Raw genomic sequence first — 16,456 nt, 5'->3', positions numbered from 1 at the left:
CAGGATAATCTCTCTTAACCTGGGGTGGTTGGCGCTCAATGAAACGTCCAACTTCCCGACTAGAGGACACCTTAATGAGGTAGATTTTATCATTTACCGTGGCCTTGGGGAAACGGCGTAAGAAGAAGTCAATGTCGCGAAGATACTGGTGGACATCATTAGAACCGTCCGGTTCTGGTTCAAAGCGTGGGATGTTACGCGCAATTTTGTCCAAATCTCTATCAGAGGGTGCTTGAGGTTGCACAGAGGTCCCATGTGGCTGGGAACGCTGAGTGAACCTAGGTTGCACAGAGGTCCCATGTGGCTGGGAACGCTGATGTTACGCGCAATTTTGTCCAAATCTCTATCAGAGGGTGCTTGAGGTTGCACAGAGGTCCCATGTGGCTGGGAACGCTGAGTGAACCTAGGTTGCACAGAGGTCCCATGTGGCTGGGAACGCTGAGTGAACCTTGGTTCTACTGGCGCTTCAGCACCTTTAAGGGAGACTAGAGGGATTGTATTTGTGGATGGTTGTTGCTTAGGATCCGGAACCCCAGCGGTTCCTGATTTACCAGCTGGATTGATGGGGGAGTCTCCCTCCATCATCAGCTCAAATGTTAACTCTGTTTGGTCTCGAGTTAATTTGACTGCATTGTTAGCATGTGCTAATTCAGTTTGTAGCTCAACCTGTCTTGCAATAGCATGTTTTAGTTTTTCCTGTGACTGAGCTGCAAGTTGGGTAGCTATGTTGGCTTCCTTTTGAAGCAGCTGCACTTCGGTTTTGAGGTCTCTTTGGTTCATTTCAGACTGTACAGTTTTGTTCTCTAGGTCTGCAACTCTATCATTTAAAGTCACAATCTCTGCTTGGAGATTTTGAATGGTTTTGGAGGAAGCAGCAAGTTGATCCTGTGACAACAGCAGTTGTTTCCACAGTATTAGGGAAATCGGATCCACTTGTTGCTTGCCCTCAAGGATTTTAGATACACACTCATTGAGGCTTTTGGCAATTAGTGCATGGAGACCCCCACTGTCCGTTTGTTGGACTGGGACTGTAAGTCCTGGGGGTAAACCAGCTGTAAGCTCTAAAAGAGCTTTTTCAGTGACACACATTTTGATTTACGTAAAGCACGTGGAATCAAACAATTTTGATGACAAACAAGTTTATTTTATGTTCGAGTCAATTAGCATTGTGCCTTTTATAAGAAGAAAATCTGTTAAAAGGGGGCGACCTAAGGTTACAATTAGTAGATTAATTTTAAAAGAATGGTTAGATTTGTTGTCAGTGGTGCTAGTGAACAGTTTAATAACTGTAGGCCACTATACACAGTATGTCTAAATATGAGTATAGTTATTAACTATGTACAGGATGGGAGAATTTAACTATGTATTAAGCACAGGTGTGCTGGGTATATGGTTGAGTAACTGATAACTGGATAAGTTTTTTTTTTTTTTTTAATGGTTAATTAATTAATTAATTTCAATCAGTTATTAATAATTGATCTTAATCGATCAATAATTAATCTTAATTTATTTGAAGATGGTTGAATTAAATTGAAAATAATTAATTAACAAAAAATTAATTAACTTTACTTAATCAAATTGATTAAAATGACCAGTTAATTATTTTATGTTGTGATTAGTTACTCAATGGAGATAGCTATTTAGCTTGGTTCAATGTAACATAAAGAGTAATGTTTGAGAGAGCAGACCTGAAACTTAAATTTAACTATTTAATATTAACCGATTAAATGAATGCAGTTATTTGTTTACTTATTTACAAACCATTTAATCCAACCACAATGCAAATTCCCTTTATTAACTTAACAAAAAGTTTGTTTGAAATGGCACCCTCTGGCGACAGAAACTCTAAATGCACTCTACAGGATGATAGCAATTACACAAGTACAACACCAGGTGGCGACACAGCTATGTGGCTAAGTGGCTCCCTCTGGTGGTCAACAAATGAAATGCACCTTTCTGCACTGTATGCAGTTAACCAAATCAAACACCAGATGGCGATGTGGCAGTGTACCCCCCCTAGTGGTGAGGGGTAGTAAACACCCTTTGAGTTTGAGTGTAAATAGTCAGGCTGTCCACCAGATGGTGGCAGAGACCGACTGGTGGGAGTGGTCACGCCCACTGATGATGCCACGTTAAGGACCGCCCCTTGGGTCTGGGACCTGGTCAGAAGATTTGACTGACTCAGTCGACTGTGAATAGCAGAGGAGAAGGACTCGGCGGTCCGAAAGTTTAACACAGCAGCAACACACTGACTTCACAAGATGAGCAAAGAGGATTTACATCCTGGCGTGGTTAGTTTAATCACGCACACAATAAACTTCCTGCCACTCAGGGTGGTGTTACGTAAAAGTTAGCTACTCTTTTACGCACGTGGAAGTGTCCAGTACTGCGGGATTTTACGGATTTCGCGCAAAAACCGGCAGTTTTAACTGGAGCGCGGAGTCAATGAGCCGGAAATCCGCGACTCAGAGCTGCGCGAAGGCCTTATCAGATCAACACTGGCAAAATATGTCTATTTTACCGGAAACAGTTCGAACTTTATGTAAGTACACACGTATATACACGTATATACACCCGGGTTTAAGGTTACCCACACACGGCGGTGTGTCAACCAAGCTTATTTTACAAATAAGCGTAATGTTTTCAAGAGCGCTCACGTACCACACACACACAACTGTACACGTTATATAGACACATAGGGGACTGTGCGCATGAAACATACACACAGCGGGGGACTGTGCGCGTGACACGTACACAGACAGGGGACTGGCCAGTCCTGAATTGTAAACAAAAACACGTGTAGAACATGTGCGTGTGTTTCTAACACGCTGGGTTTATGCAGGTAACTCCAGCTAGGCCAGCTAGCCAGCAGCTAACGCATTTAGCAATGAAAACAAAATACACTTTATTCTGCAACTTACAGCGCTATTTCCTGGAACTGGTTATGAAAGGTGTATACTCTGGTCCCGCGGCGGAGAGCCAATAAGAATATAATCCTGCCCCACGTCGGCGCGCCAAATTATGTAGCGGGCTCAGTGGTTTAATACCTGGTGCTAATTGAGATGTTGAAATATTTTTAATTGGGCGCCAGTTATTAAATTAATTTAATTAGATTAATTAATTAATTAATTAATTAATTAATCAAATTAATTAATAACACAAGACATCTCAGGGTGTGGTTTCTACAGGTGACAGAAATTTTCATAACCAAGTTATCCAGAAAAACACACTGAAATTACAGGTTTTGTAAAATAAAAGTATTTTATTAAATCACACAGATATGAGTAAATAATTAATTAAAAAGCCATAATGTAGCCATTAGATATCAAATCATAGTGTAGAATAATAAATGAAAAATAAAAGAACAAACACGTTATAATACTGGTATGAAAGGAATAAAGATTAATAGAACTATTAAGTGAATATTTCTAAATAAGGGTCTTAATGTAATGAGGTCAAACTAATCAAATGAGAACACTAAAATAAGTGGATAAGTAAGATATTTTATGGCCTACAAAGATCATCCCTTTCGCCAAATAACTAAAAATGAATCTATACTAAGAAAAGAGTTAAGGACAATAACCAAACTAGACTTGACCAACCAAAACACCAATTACTGAGAGAAATACCCAAACTGCCTTACTCTGAGACGTCTACAAAGGGGGGTCCCCATCGGTTCGGTCCGCTGTTTAAACCTCTTGTTCGGCTGACATCCTGCACCCCTAGAAGGTCCAGTGTGGACCCATCCGCAGGGTAAAGATGGTGCTCTGTGGGCCAGCGGCGCACCTGGTCGACACCCACTTCTAGTCTCTGCACAGGGAAAGCCTTCCCTGGAGCTGGCTCGGCTGGCGTACCCTCTCGGTGATCCGTCGGTTGGTCTAGTTGGTTTACTGAACTATATTAACTATCTTGGCAAGCAGGAGAACTCCGTAGATCATAAAATAGCTTAGTTATTTAAACTAGGATAACTAATACCATTATGCTTGAAGAAGATTAAATGCACTAGTCTAAGAAAACTAACCTAAGATGACTAACTAACAGTTTATCCTTTCTTCATCTCTAGGCCCTCTCTAACCTCTCTCCTCTAACTTCTCTCTTCTAACTGCTTCCTTCAACCCATCTTCTTCCACTCTCCTCAACTCCAAACTGAACTGAGCTGCTTCTCCTCCAACTGCTCCGACTGAACTCGGACTGACATTTAGACCTTGCAGTGCTGAGATAATAGAGGGAGTATAATTTCGGCAGACCTATAAATAATGCTGCCAAAATTATACTCCCCCTATTTGAAGCCCCCCTGTGGAAGATATAGTAAAATGCATCACAAGACGTACTCTACACACCATGACATGTATGAAACAAAAATTGCATTACATTTAGACCTTGAAGTGCTGAGATCATACAGGAAGTATAATTTTGGCAGACCTAAAAATAATGCTGCCAAAATTATACTCCCCCCATTAGAAGACCCCTGTTAAAGATAGAGTAAAATGCATCACAGGACAAACTCTACACACCATAACATGGATGAAACATAAATTGCATGAGATTCAGACATTGCAGTGCTGAGACCATAGTGGGAGTATAATTTCGGCAGGCTTAAAAGTAATGCTTCCAAAATTATACTCCCCCCCAGTTGAAGCCCCCTGTTAAAGATATGGTCTTGAATACATCTCTTGGATGCGCTGGGATACATCATCAGTGATGTTCCTGGGGGTCATTGGGGGTTTCGGGTCTTTCAACATCCTCACTCAGGTGACCCATCCGGGGTTGATTAATTCCCGGACTGTATCCCAGCAGCACCAATCCATGGGCTCGCCCTCTTTATCCAAAGCCAGCGTGTGGCTTTCTCTGCGGCTTCTGAAATGGAGCGTATGGCTCCCCGCTTAGCAGCTCCTGTCACTCCTAGCCCTGCCAGAGCTTTGCAGGTTGAGCGTCCAGCAAACCCACGGCATCCCACCTCAATAGGTTCACAGAAGGCACGCCAGCCCCGACTTCTGCACTCCATCACCAGGTCTAGGTATTTAGCCTGCTTTCTTGCATGTGCCTCCACCATGTCTTCTTCCCATGGCACAGTGAGCTCCCACAGGATCACCTGCTTGGTTGTATCTGAGTAGATGATCAGGTCTGGGCGCAATCTTGTCTGGGCGATGTGTTCAGGGACCTTAAGTTGTTTTCCCAGATCCACTCTAAGCTTACAATCTGGTGCTGTTGACAGCAAGCCTGACTTGTGCTTTGGTTGCACATGGGGCTTTTCTCCAGCCCTCAGGAAAGCGATGTTGGTCTTCCTTGGGCAGTGTCTGCTGGACTGAATCGCTGAGGTGACGGCTTCTGCAACTGCCTTGAGCACCTGGTCATGGCGCCAACGGTAACGGCCATCGGCCAAAGCCTTGGGGCAGCTGCTGAGGAGGTGTTGAAGCGATCCTCTCCCAGCACACAGTGGGCAGGTAGGTGTTTCACTCTTACCCCAGGTGTACAGGTTTGCAGGGCTTGGCAGTGTGTCGTAGACAGCTTGAACCAGGAAACTGATGCGGCTGACATCAGGCCGCCTGAGGTCTGGCCATGAGATTTTACGCTGCTCGGTCTTCTCCCACCTAGTCCAGGCACCCTGCTGGCTGAGTCCCACCATCTTGCTGGCTCTAACCTCCTCTACACCAACACGCACTTCCTTTTGGAGGAGATGTTGTCGCTCCTTCCCTTTGGCACTGTCCACCTTGCAACCTGGGAAGTATCCCAGGCCTGCTTGCCCTCTTGCCACCGTCCCCACAAGGGCCTTCTGCCTGAGCCGTGACTCTGCTGCCTGTAGCTCTCTGGCCGCACTCCACTTCCTGCCTGTCCGGACTTCGATGCCAGCTGTTGCCACCTTGGGGTCCCTGGAGTCCCTGTACTGCATGACCTCCCTTGTCCGGGTCACCACAAATTCTTCTGAGAGGCCACTGAAGGGGAGCTGTAGGGTGTTTGTGGACCCATACAAGGCAGCACTGCTTAGGCTTCTCGGCAATCTGAGCCACCTTCGCAAGTAACTGCTGATCTTCTTTTCCAAAGCTTCCACAGTTGACAAGGAGACATCGTACAGCAGTAGCGGCCACAGCACTCTGGGTAGAATGGCATGTTGGTAGATCCAAGCCTTGAAACGACCTGGCAACCCAGATTTGTCGACCTTGGTGAGCCAGGCACCAAGATCTTCACAGGTCTTGTGGATGGCCGCTGTGTCCTTTAAGCTGCAGTCAAAGAGCTTTCCCAAGCTCTTGACTGGTGCTTCTGACAGGGTCGGAATTGTGGACTCTGCAATCTTGAAGCGGAACTTGTCCAAGACTTTTCCTTTCTTCAGAACCAGGGACCTTGACTTTGATGGCTTGAAGCTCATTCTTGCCCATAAGATAAGCTTCTCAAGACCTTGTAAGATCCACCTGCAGCCAGGGACTGATGATGTTGTAACCGTCAGGTCGTCCATGTAAGCTCTGATTGGTGGCTGCCGCACTCCAGACTTGGTCAGTGGCCCACGACACTCCTGCTCCGCAGATTTCATCACCATGTTCATGGCAAGTGCAAAAAGGGTTACTGAGATTGTGCAGCCTGTTATTATCCCCTTCTCTAGCCTGTGCCACTCGGATGTTATGGACCCAGAGGTAGCCCTCAACTGGAAATTGTTGTAATAATCCAGTATGAGGTTGCTGATTTGGGAACATGGTGTCTGCGGAGAGTCTCCTCAACCAGCTTGTGTGGTATGGACCCATAAGCGTTAACAAGGTCCAGCCACAGGACAACCAGGTCGCCCTTGCCTTCTTTTGCTTCTCTAAGGAGCTGTGTGATGACCCCTGTGTGTTCCATGCAGCCAGATGTTCCAGAGATTCCGCCTTTCTGTACAGAGGTGTCTATGTAATTGTTCTTTAAACAGAACATTGACAGTCGTCGTGACAGGATACTGAAAAATATCTTGCCTTCTGTACTTAGCAGTGAGATGGTCCGAAACTGGCCAAGTTCTTTAGAGTTCTCCTCCTTAGGGATCCACACACCCTCAGCCCATCTCCACTGATTGGCAACTCTTCCTCTACGCCAGACTACTCTCAGGATCTTCCATAACTGCTGAAGGAGTTTCGGACAGCGTTTGTAAACGCTGTATGGTACGCCACTGGGTCCAGGGGCTGAAGCTGATCTTGCTGCCTTTACAACTTCCTGGACCTCTCTCCAGCTGGGCTCTTTTATGTCAAACTCTATACTTGGTGCAGCTGGGCTAATCATTGGCATTAGCTGGGCTAAGCTGGGCTAATCATAAGCATTGTTGGGGCCAAGATCCTGGTCTCTTTCTGGGTCGCTCAAGGTGCGGTGAAGGAAGGCGTTCACATCCTCTGCAGAGCACTCCAGCTGGCCGCTGCGCTTGTCACCAAGTAGTTTCCTGGTGAAGCCGAAGGGGTTGGCAATAAAGGATATTTGCTTTTTGGCCCTCTCCTTTGCTCGTCTGCAATGCCACTCTGCTCTGCGGATTGTCAGGAGCTTCTTCATGATGATCTCTCGCAACTCTGCCAAGGGCTGCCATTCCTAATCGCTGGCCATCTTGTGCTGCTTCCTAAGGGATTTCAGCTCTTGGCGCAGCTGCTGGATCTTGGTGGCTCTGCGATTCTTGTTGTAGGGCATCCTGCTGTTCCCTGTCTCAATGAGGCCAAATCTCTCCGAAGCATAGCTCACAATGATGGTCGTCATTGTCTGCAACCATCTGTCAGTGTCACCCTTAGCTGTTGTTTGGACAATCTCACAACCATCGTCGTCGAATTGCTGCCACAGGCCCTTGCTGGTTGCTGGGGGCCATTTGATCCGCTTACGAACTACTCTGCATGGACTTTGGGGAGCCAGTGCGTGGAGGTGCTGAGCTCTGTGGGGTGAGTCCTGGCCCTGCTCCTCCTGCATCTCACCAGGCACTAGTCCTGTGCGTTGCACCTGTTTCCCTTTGTCCAAGCATTTCATCCTGGCCTGATGGATTCTGAGGCCCCGCGGATTCTTGCATGTTTTCCCGCAGATACATATTGCATTTATCGTTGTCTTGTCATTTACATGGGTCGTTATCTGAAGGTCCGTCCTGTTGGGGATCTCATCCTCCCCCCCTCTCGGGATCCCCTGGGGGTATGTCTCTGAGACATAGAGTAAAATGCATCATAGCACATACTCTACACACCATGACATGGATGAAACATAAATTGCATGAGATTCAGACATTGCAGTGCTGAGATCATAGGGGGAGTATATAATCAGCAGGCGTAAAAAAGTAATGCTGCCAAAATTATACTCCCCCTATTTGAAGCCCCCCTGTTGAAGATATAGTAAAATGCATCACAAGACATACTCTACACACCATGTCATGTATGATACAAAAATTGCATTACATTTAGACCTTGCAGTGCTGAGATCATAGAGGAAGTATAATTTTGGCAGACCTAAAAATAATGCTGCCAAAAGTATACTCCCCCCCATTAGAAGACCCCTGTTAAAGATAGAGTAAAATGCATCACAGGACAAACTCTACACACCATAACATGGATGAAACATAAATTGCATGAGATTCAGACATTGCAGTGCTGAGACCATAGGGGGAGTTTTGCTAGTATTGACCCACGCCCTTGACTGGGCAGAGAAGAAGAAAGAGGGGGAGCGAACTCAGAGTATTTGGGATGGAGTTCGGGGCAGCTTCGCAGTAAAGCGTGAAGCCGAAGCCCCCCCTCTCATGAGGAGAAACATTAGAAGAGAATAAAATTAAAGAAGGAGGAAGATGGGGAGGAGGTGGGTGAGAGGTTTGTTCAATGAGTAGGTAGAGAGGAAGTGACGGTTTAAATAGGGATGGAAGTGGGAGGAGTGAGGGCGTGGATCACTCCCAAAACTTAGTTATGACACATAACTCCACTTTGCTAGTATTGACTCACGCCCTTGACTGGGCAGAGAAGAAGAAAGAGGGGGAGCGAACTCAGAGTATTTGGGATGGAGTTCGGGGCAGCTTCGCAGTAAAGTGTGAAGCCGAAGCCCCAAAAATTAAATCAGAACTTTCGACCACTGCTAGGATTTAAGAAGCAACTGAGTGTTGGAAGTCCGACCTTGTAGTCTTGGAGAAAGCCAGAGGATGAACCGATGCATGGGGAAGGCAGTGTGGAAGTCAAAGGAAAGAAAGGTAGGGAATAATTAAGTAAGGTATTTGAAGGTGCTGCCAGCCTATTCGAGTATAGGAATGTATGAGGTCCTTGGTGGCAGAAATCGGTTGAAGTGGAAAGGTAGTGTTGAGCGACTTAATGGAATGATGCACGTGTTGTACATGTAGTTTAAAGGCCCCAAAAGCAGCCACCGACCCGCATGCGCAGCAGGAGCGACCTGGTAAGGTAGAAGGGGTGCCCCTGATGGCCCAACAGAAGCGATGGAGTGGGAACACGGAGAGGGAAGATGAGGCGATGGAGTGGAAGACGGGGCAATGTAGTGGGAAGATGGAGTGGGAAGACGGAGTGGGAAGACGGGGCGATGGAGTGGGAAGAAGGAGAGGGAAGACTGAGAGGGAAGACGGGGCGATGTAGTGGGAAGATGGAGTGGGAAGACGGGGCGATGGAGTGGGAAGACGGGGCGATGGAGTGGGAAGACGGAGAGGGAAGACGGGGCGATGGCGTGGGAAGACGGAGTGGGAAGACAGGGCGATGGAGTGGGAAGACGGAGTGGGAAGACCGAGGCGATGGAATGGGAAGGAGTGGGAAGATGGCAGCAACGGGAGATGGAAAAAGAGTAGGGAGGACAGAGAGAATGAGGACAGTTGGAATGGCGGTGGGAAGATGGAGGATGGGAAGGGAGAACAGACGGACTGGTGTTGGGATGATGGAGGATGGGCAGGGAGGACAGACAGACTGGTGTAGCGAAGATGGGTAAGGAGGCGAAGGCGATGGTGGCGGTGACAAAGGTTAGTATGGTGAGGGTGATTGTTACAACGGCAACGAAAGATTGGAATGAAGAGGGCGAGATTATGTCCCAGATGGTGGCGATTATGCGGGCGGTGAAGGTGCAAGCTATGAAATTGCGGCGATGATGGTGATGACATAGGCAGAGATGGTGGCAATGATGCCGATGGTGGTGAAGATGGCCAAAGTGAGGGCAAGATGATGCCCAAGACGATGGCGGCGAAGGCAAAGAAGATGAAGACGAAGGCGAGAAGATCGCAGCGAAGATGGCGATGACAGACAGAGATGGAGACAATGAGGATGGCCATGAAAACTGTGGCAGAGGTGATGAAAGTGATGCAGGCAGAGATGGTGGCGATGATGACCATGGTGATGAAGATGGCCATAGCGAGGGCAAGGTGATGCCCAAGACAATGGCGATGAAGACGAGGAAGATGAAGACGAAGGCAAGAAGATCGCAGCGATGATGGCGATGACAGACAGAGACAACGACAATGAGGATGGCCATGACAACTGTGTCAGAGATGATGAAGGTGATGCAGGCAGAGATGGTGGCGATGGTGACCATGGTGGCGAAGATGGCCACAGCGAGGGCAAGGTGATGCCCAAGACGATGGCGATGAAGACGAGGAAGATGAAGACGAAGGCGAGAAGATCGCAGCGATGATGATGTCGATGACAAACAGAGACGATGACAATGAGGATGGCCATGACAACTGTGGCAGAGATGATGAAGGTGATGCAGGCAGAGATGGTGGTGATGGTGACCATGGTGGCGAAGATGGCCAAAGCGAGGGCAAGGTGATGCCCAAGACGATGGCGATGAAGATGAGGAAGATGAAGACGAAGGCGAGAAGATCGCAGCGATGATGGCGATGACAGAGACAAAGACAATGAGGATGGCCATGACAACAGTGGCAGAGATGAAGGTGATGCAGGAAGAGACGAATATGCAGGCCAGAAGATGGCGGCAACGGAGATGAAGGCGGTGATGTAGGCAGAGACAATGGCAATGGTGATGAAGACTATGGCGGCGATGAAGGCGATGCAGGCGGAGATGGTGGTGATGACGATGGCGATAAAGAGGGCAATGACGAGAGCGAGATTACGCTCAAGACCATGGCGATGACGAAGGCAATGATGCAGGCGAAGCAGGTGAAAGTGATGAAGATGCCGGCGAGAAGATTGCGGCGATGATGGTGATGTGGGCAAAGATGGAGGTGATTATGACGGTGAAGACCGCCACGAAGATGACGACTACGGTGGTGACGATGGTGATGCAAAGATGGTGGTGATGACGACGATAGTGAAGATGGCCATGCGATGGTGATGGAGGTGAGTATGGTGAGGGTGCCAAGGATCGTGGTGACGACAATGGCACAATACAATAGACAGAGCAGCGATGGTGGCAGAGATATGGGGGCAACGACTACAAGGGTGAAGATGCTGATGGCAAAGATGAATACGATGGTAAGATAATTATAATGATGGCGAGGTTTGTTCAATGAGTAGGTAGAGAGGAAGTGACGGTTTAAATAGGGATGGAAGTGGGAGGAGTGAGGGCGTGGATCACTCCCAAAACTTAGTTATGACACATAACTCCACATAATATCAGCAGGCGTAAAAAATAATGCTGCCAAAATTTTACTCCCTCCAGTTGAGGCCCCCTGTTGAAGATAGGGTTAACTTTATTGAAGGAAAAGAAAAAGAATTGCATCATTTAATTTTGTCTCACTGTCCTTGGTCATAGTCTATAGGTCATAGATAAAAATAATAACAAACTGTTTCACTTTGTTCAAGTTTTAGAAATAAAAACATGATGTGAAATACGGGCAGATTTCAGGATGGGAAATGACATCATCTTCATTCATAAAAATCAGGACTAAGAAAAAAACACCACTATTTGCAAAGACATATTTCTACACTAGGGGATTATAGATGATCTAAGTATGAACTGATTATCAAAAGTGTCTTTCTGAACCCCACCACACGCTGTTAAAACACTGCAAATCTAGGCAGTCAAATACACCATTACAACCAACAGTGTCAAAACAACAGGGAATGTGTTTTTTTTTCAGTTCTTAATACTCCTGCCTGGGTATCCATCTTTATAATCTTTTTTTCACAGCACCATGTATGTAGTCAGCCTGTTTGCTGTGCTCCAGTCACTAAAGCTGCACACTGCACTTGTTAAAATTGATAAGTTGATATGAGATTTTATATTTGGATAAATAAACCTTTATATATATTTAATTGTTTGTTTATTTTAATTTATTTTTCCCCAAAGGTACACAAAGCCCTATAATGGGCAGTGTGATGTTTTGACCTGTGCTCTGTTGGTAAAATGTCGTTCACATAAATGTTATTTTGACACATACCAGGCTGCAAAAATGGTTTTCTCAAAGTATAACATATTTTTAATGTATACTGCCCCTGCCCTTAGCATGAGGGTGCCAGTGAGAGAGGAGGAGCCTTCAATTGCTGCCACAACCTCCTTCAGTTTTTTCCCAATATTTGGTAACTTTAAGTAAAAAAAAAACAAGAACACGATTAAAGAATTTGTGGATGTCACATAACTTGTTTTTTGTTGAGAGAAAAATAATACATACTGTGGTATGTTACATACCTTTAAGTGCTGACACTATGTCTTCAATGAGCACAGATCTCTTTTTCGTAGGCTGCACAAAGCTCTCTTCACTTTCAGCATCTATTAGACTCTTTAACACAACAAACATTTAAATGTTACAATAAACTTAGTAATGAACTATGTTATAACATATTTGCCTTTGTAAGAGTGTGAGCAACCTACCACAACAAATTAAAAAGGTTTACAGGAATTTATATTGTGCATTGTGTATAGGATAAACAAAAACAGGATTAAAAAACAAAAATATACATTGCAAACACACAGCAAATTTGCCAGTGTTAAATCAGCAATGTGAGCTTTAAATGTAACTTGATTTACATATTAAATATAGAACGCTGTTGAAAAAGGTCAGGGCACAGCATTTACCACAAAGAGCACTTTTCCACCAACGTGGAACAGGCTTTGTTCGCGTTCACGCACCAAATGTTGAACCGTTCTGTGCATTTCCACCAACAAAAATAGGGTTTTATAACCCATTGATTGCTTTTGCTTAAAAATGGCCAAAACGGTAAATATAGATGTACAGTATATAAATAGAAAACATTAATCTATTCTAGAAGATCCTGAAGTAAAACTCTGAACATGGAAAATAAAAGTTTCAGTTATGCAGCTCTGTCTTTTAAACCGATGAGCCTTAACATAATTCTAAGATCTGTTCTCTTTCACCATAAACAAAACTATTGATTTTTTTGGTTAGGACTACATTTTTAGCTACTACTGCTGAAACTCACCATTTCCAGTGACTTTTTATGTTTTACTAATTTATGGTTGTGAATTCCAGGCCAACAACTCTTATGTCTGAGTCTGTATCTGTATCACACAGTGGAGGGGCTGTGTTGGGATCAGGCCTTTTCTCTTCCTGAGATCTTCTTTAAGAGCCTCAACCATGTGATTTTGTGCCTTTTTTGACAGTGTGTGAGCACAACATTAAATAAAAAATGTAAAAATGTTAAACTTAGAGACACTCACAATCACAGAAATCGAAAGAGTACGATCTTGCACAATCAACATTGTTTCTGTGGTCAGAAAACTACTAGTAATAAATCTGTGGAGGAATGACAGTAATAGTCTACAATATGTAATTATACAGCTGATGTATAATGGGGAACCGCATTGTAGGCCTGAGCAAAAAAGGTGATGTAATTGATGATGACCAACAAGTAACCTGATGAAGGTGATAATCCTAAATTTGGAAAATTCCCAGAGAACTACAAAGGAAGCAACAAGATGCCATAAACCTAGAGTAATGCAGATGTTTGCAGTATAATTTGATAAATGCCAGGATAACACGGTTTTGAAAGATGGTGAACACCGTATTATACTATTTATTTATAATATATTTCTATTGCATTTTCTATTGTTTTTCTTCTTTGTTCTGCTTTTAATCTTCATGTTCAAAAATATCTGTTGAAAGATACTACATTTTATTAACGTATTGTTACATATATAATAAATATTACAATATTAGAAAGTTTTATTACCCTCTAATAATGCGAGATACATGTCACTATTGGGAAAATGTGTATGATTTTATTAGGCTATACTATGTCTTGGAGTATACAATATATACACATAAATTTATACATAATCTATCTTGCCAGTTTTGTACGTAAACAGTTATTTTAAACCATGTATTGCACTTTGGAACTGCTATATTCATTCAGACTACAAAAAGACACTGAGAATTGAATCTAATGAAGCTTTGCACTGCACTGCACAGCCTCTGCTAGGTTGCTGTCTAGGTTATCTCACTAGCTAGTTAGCTAGTTAGTTAGCAAACTAACGTTCGTAGTGGTAAGCTAGCTAACTAGTTAACTTACATTCACATTCGTAGCTTAACGTTAAAACTATGGTCTAATATGGTTTTATCGCCATTTACATTAGGTAAGATAACATGTTCTGAACTCTGTGCTACTTATTTACTAGTCCACCATCAGATATCGTTTTCAAAAGTCGTTCACCAGCCCTTACCCAGCCACTGCGCCCTACTAATAAGAGCCCTGCTCATTCAGCGCAGCTCTCCGCAGCCTTCAGCTGCTCCGCCTCACCCAGACCGAGGCTGCGCTCTAACTGGCTGATTACATTTTAAACTGCGAGCGCGAAGCCTTTAACCAGAACTCTTCAAACCTGCAGTCTTTCCTGTCCTGTACAATCCACAGCCAGAGGCACAGCGATATGTTTTAATGATGCTACAAATTTAAAATGCATAAATTAGAGGTAACAATTAACTAGGAAAATTCTCATACAAAGATCACAATGATCAGAAACCATAGCTTAGTAGCTGAACTGTAGGTACAGTTGGACCTTTCACTTTTGAAGATCAAGAACCTATGTGTAATGTAGGGTAATTTACCACAGCATGACTTAGATAAAACTCGGATGTGAGAAATCTCAGAACATGAAATGATGACCAATGAGTCAGAGCTTAGAATTTAAAATATATTAAAGTTTACTTGAAAAATAGTTTCAGCATTACAGATATATGAAAGGAACAAAAATTAATAGATATATTAGAAAAGAGTAAAAGTACATCAACGAATACAATCTCGATAGATCAACACATTCGCAACCCAGAGAGAGAGAAAGAGAGAGAGAGAGAGAGAGAGAGAGAGAAAGAAAGAGAAAGAAACTAAAGCCAGTCGAGGGACAGAGAGAACTCCTCAGACTTCATCCAAGCAGTTATACATTTTGCAAATGACATGTGATTGGACAGAACTTATCATATGATTACGTCAGCAGAGTCCAGTAAACAGTTTGTTGTCCAGTTCCAATGACGTGATCCGCTCCAGCCTGTCTGAGCAACAGGTTCTTATCATGATGTTGTTCAGCACTGTGTCCTTCATGAACACAGCAGACAGTCCTTAAGTGTCCTAAAGTCTGTGAGCAGATGAAACAGAGGAAAAGAGTGGATGCAAAGATCTTCTGGCCTGTGTGTGACTTTACGCCGTGTAGAACAGGCATGCGCTGGCTATCTGAGGAGAGGTTCCCAGCACTTCACTCAGATAGCTTGTTGTCTCCTAGTTCATATGCACTGGTCCCAGAACAGCAGAACAGCAGTGAAGCTTCTCTGCCACTCAGGGTCACGTTCTCCTCACAGCTCTCACTGTTGATGAAAACACTCTGACCTTCCTGATTCCTGAAAAAGTAAAAACAACCTCCAAAGCCTTGTCATAGTGACAGTTAAAAAGAGAGCAGAGATCATAAGGTTATTAAGTGAATTATAATGTGAACAGTAAAAATAATAACTGTATATATAAATGTATAAAACATTTAAGAATAAGAGTGTGAAGGTGTGGTTATCTCCAATCACACCCTTCACTCCCCCCTTCTAGACCAAATGGAATCATCCAAGATTCCATGATGGTCTACATAACGCCTAAGAAGCCCCGGGAGTAATGACAAGTGTCCGCATACAGAGTATGAGAACAAGTGTTTCTTCATCTCAGCTGTGGACATGCTGGGGCCTATTGCACACCAGTCCCCACGCCGGACTCTCCCTGCCTCGTTATGCCCACCATGGATCTGAGAAGATTCATAAACAATTTTTTACTACATTAACTTTCTCTTTTTTTTTTTCAGAATTACAACATAAAGTTATAAAAGTGTTAAAATCAAGTTTTTGATGTTTTTGCTCTAGACTATAGAATACATAGTCTCAACATTTATTTATCAAATGCCTTCTTATTTTCTTTTAACCTTTCACATTGTCTAATTTAATCTTCAACCATAATAATGTATATATTTTTATACATTAATTAGACATTTTCTTACACTAGATGCTGAGAAGCTGATCTACACCTTTGTTTTGATTAGACTATTGTAATGCATTATTCTCTGGATTACAATTATTATTCTCTACAATTTACAAATTACATTGTGGTCAAAATGCTGC

At 43.9% G+C, this 16,456-nt stretch overlaps 1 pseudogene; it reads right to left on the bottom strand.

Moving 5' to 3' along the window:
• Positions 1–4,771: 4,771 nt before the first annotated feature.
• LOC111193830 (uncharacterized) lies at positions 4,772–7,974 on the bottom strand (annotated as a pseudogene).
• Between the last annotated feature and the right edge of the window lie 8,482 nt (positions 7,975–16,456).

Source organism: Astyanax mexicanus, chromosome 15 (assembly GCF_023375975.1).
Source record: "Astyanax mexicanus isolate ESR-SI-001 chromosome 15, AstMex3_surface, whole genome shotgun sequence".
Lineage (NCBI taxonomy): Eukaryota > Metazoa > Chordata > Actinopteri > Characiformes > Acestrorhamphidae > Astyanax > Astyanax mexicanus.
The sequence above is the reverse complement of the archived record's forward strand: the minus strand, read 5'-3'. Positions and strand labels throughout refer to the sequence as shown.